The following is a 3,708-nucleotide window of genomic DNA, read 5'->3' as shown; positions in this document are numbered from 1 at the left end:
ATGATTTCTTAGTATTTTCTAGGTATACCATCATGTCATCTGCAAAGAATAAGAATTTTGTCTCTTCCTTCCCTATTCTAATTCCTTCAATTTCTTGTTCTCTTATTGCTGAAGCTAACACTTCTAATAAAATATTGAATAGTAGTGGTGATAATGGGCATCCTTGTTTCACCCTTGATCTTATTGGGAATGCCTCTAGGCTATCCTCATTGCATATAATGCTTGTTGATGGTTTCAGATAGATGCTACTAATTATTCTAAGCAACAATCCATTTATTCCTACACCCTCTAGTGTATTTAGCACTAATGGGTGTTATATTTTCTCAAAAGCTTTTTCAGCATCTATTGATATGATCATATTATTTCTGATAGGTTAACAATTGACTTACTTAATTGTACTAACAGTTTTCCTAATATTGAACCAACCCTACTTTCCTAGCACAAATCCTACTTGGTCAAAATGTATTATCCTAGTGATAACTTGTAATCATTTTGCTAAAATTTTATTTAAGATTTTTGCATCTATATTCATCAGGGAGATAGGCATATAATTTTCTTTTTCTGTTTTAACTCTTCCTGGTTTAGGTATCAGCACCATAATGGTGTCATAGAAAGAGTTAGGCTGAGTTCCATCTTAAATTATTTTTCCAAAGAGTTTACATAGAATTGGAACCAATTGTTCCTTAAATGTCTGATAGAATTCTCTTGGGGAAATCCATCCACCCTGGAGATTTTTAATTAGGGAGTTAAATTATGACTTGTTCAATTTCTTTTTCTGAGATAAAGGTTGTTTAGGTATTTAATTTCCTTTTCATTTAACCTGGGCAACTTATATTTTTGTAAATATAAATCCATTTCATTTAGATTGTTAAATTTATATTGGCATAGAGTTGGGCAAAATACTTCTGAATTATTACTTTTATTTACTCCTCATTGGTGGTGAATTCACCTTTTTTTCATTTATGATACTAGAAATTTGGATTTCTTCTTTCCTTTTTTTTAATCAAATTGACCATAGGTTTATCAATTTTATTGGTTTTTGTCATAAAACCAACTCTTGGTTTTGTTTATTAGATCCAAAGGTTTTTGGATTTTATTTATTTCTCTTTTTTTAATTTTTTAGAATTTCTAATTTGGTATTTAATTGCCATTTTTAATTTGTTTTTTCTCTAAATTTTTAGTGGCATATTTAGTTCATTGAATTCTTCTTTCTCTAATTTATTCATGTAAGCATTTAAATATATAATATATCCCCTGACAGCTGCCTTGAATGAATCCCATAAATCTCAGTATGTTGTTTCATTATTGTCATTATCTAGGATGAAATAATTGCTTCTTTCTGTAATTTGTTGTTTGATCCACAATTATTTTAAATGAAGTTATTTAGTTTCCAATTAATTTGGGGACTATATCTACCTGTCACAATATTGCATATAATTTTTATCGGATCATGATCTGAGAAAGATGCATTCACTATTTCTGCTTTTCTGTAATTTATCATTAGATTTTTCTTCCCTAGTACATGTTCAATTTTTGTGTAAGTGCCATGTACTGCAGAACAAAAAGTATATTCCTTTCTATCCCCATTCAATTTCCTACATAAATCATCATCTATAGGTTTTCTAATAATCTATTTACTTCCTTATCTTCCTTCTTGTTTATTCTATGATTAGATTTATCTAAATCTGAGAGTGGGAGGCTAAGTTCTATTTGTAGAGTTTTGCTTTCTATGTCTTCCTGTAGCTCTTTCAACTACTCCTCTAGGAATCTGGATGCTATACCATTGAGTGCATATATATTTAGTATTGAAATTACTTTATTGTCTATGGTACCATTTAGGAGGATATAGTTTCCTCCTTTATCTCTCTTGATGAGATTTATTTTTGCAACTGCTTTTTCTGAAATGAGGATTGCTACCCCTGCTTTTTTCATTAGTTTCCACAAACTCCATTTCTTTTTTTTAGAGAAGAATTTTCTTCATTTACCTTTTGCAGCTCCTTTTCCAATTGGTCAATTCTACTTTTCTAAGAGTTTTCCATTTGCCCAATTGAGGTTTTGAGAGAATTATTTTCTTTTTTGCATTTGCCTAATTGAGGATCTGAGAGATTTATTCTCATTTCGCATTTATCCAATTGTATTTTCCAAGGATGTGTCTTCTTGTTGCAAGGTGTTAATTTTCTTTCCCAGATTTTCCAATTGATTTTTAAACTCCTTCCTGATTTCTTCAAGGAAATCTTTTTGTGCTGGAGACCAGATAATATTCTCCTCAGAGGTTCTATGTCTCTCTGAGTTAGCATTTTTAACTTTAAGGAATTTTTATATGGACCATCCTGCCCACTGGTCATTCTTCAATTTCCAAAGACCTTTTTTGGGGGAGGGGCTGGTTCACAGAGTTTTGGTATGTTGGGATCCCTGGAGGTTTTACTCACTGGGTTTAGTAACTCCATATGAGCTCGCCAATAAGGGGTGCTGGTTGATTTTTCTGGAGTGTCTGTGACCTTGATTTGAGGCCCCCTCCATTGGCCTGGAGTGGGTGGTTAAAGCTGCTGAATTCTTTTATGTTTGAACAATGGTGTGCTTTGCCCTAGGGCAAGGTAATTTCTCTCCCTATTCACAGCTGAGGGAGCTCTGCTGCTGCTCACACCTGAGCCTGGGGTGGAGGTGGGTTGTGATTGTGTTTGTTCTAGGAAAAGGCCTCAGCTGAAATGAAGGTATGAACTCCAAGTTCCTCCTGACCAGAGGAGTCCAGGGATCCATGCAACTCTCCTGCATTGGAACACCCCTCCAGATCTGCTGGCAAGCTCTAGACAGTCAGTACCACCACCAATGTCTCTGCTCCCCAGTTGGCCCCTGCCCCTGCTGAAGATCAGGCCAGTCACACTCAGGCTCTCAACTTGTCCTGTACTCCCATCAGAGTCAGCCCTCTGTGACTTGGATTACCCATGATCCTGGAAGATAAACCTTCAGGTAGATGTTCTTCCCCTAGCTTCTCTTTTGGTGTTTTGTCAATCAGATTTCTGTTAAGGGTTTTGTTTCATATTATTTATGAGGGAATATCAGGAGACTTTAACACAGTGCCGGTCTTCTCTACACTATCTTGGCCAATGTTCTGAAGGACTTTTTTAAGAAGCAAAAAACAAGTATTAGACACAAGAAGGGGAGAAAAAGGCACATAATATAATGAAGACAATTTTATTTGTAAGTGACAATACATGTATTCATTTCCCAGATCTTCTACTTATTAGCTGTTAAATATTACAATTATATAAGATTAAAGGGAAATGAGAAAGAAACTCAATAATTATCTTCTGCACTATTGAATATTTATCAATTTTTTTATTTTGGTTTTCAATAAAGCTGCCCATGAGAATTGTCATAAATTCCTGAATATGTTTGTGACCTAATATTAATTTAATAAATAATGTGTAAGCTCTAAGAGTTGTTGTGGACATGAAGGTTTGATGCATTATTGAACAGTACTTTTCTTACCCATTGTTCCTGGAAGTAAGAGTTGTTGGTCTGGAACACACTTAATTTTACCCATAGAACTTGGATAAGGATAAAACCTTGATTTTTCACCAACATGATTTTTGATTTTCTCTTCCTTTCTTGCTAGGACTTTACTGCTTTGAGGGCTGTACGTCAATCCCATTATATCCCATTTTCCTTAAAAGATTACCCAATCTGTCATCCTCTCTTTTTCTACTG

This window comes from Macrotis lagotis, chromosome X (genome assembly GCF_037893015.1).
Source record: "Macrotis lagotis isolate mMagLag1 chromosome X, bilby.v1.9.chrom.fasta, whole genome shotgun sequence".
Taxonomy (NCBI): Eukaryota; Metazoa; Chordata; class Mammalia; order Peramelemorphia; family Peramelidae; genus Macrotis; species Macrotis lagotis.
The sequence above is the reverse complement of the archived record's forward strand: the minus strand, read 5'-3'. Positions refer to the sequence as shown.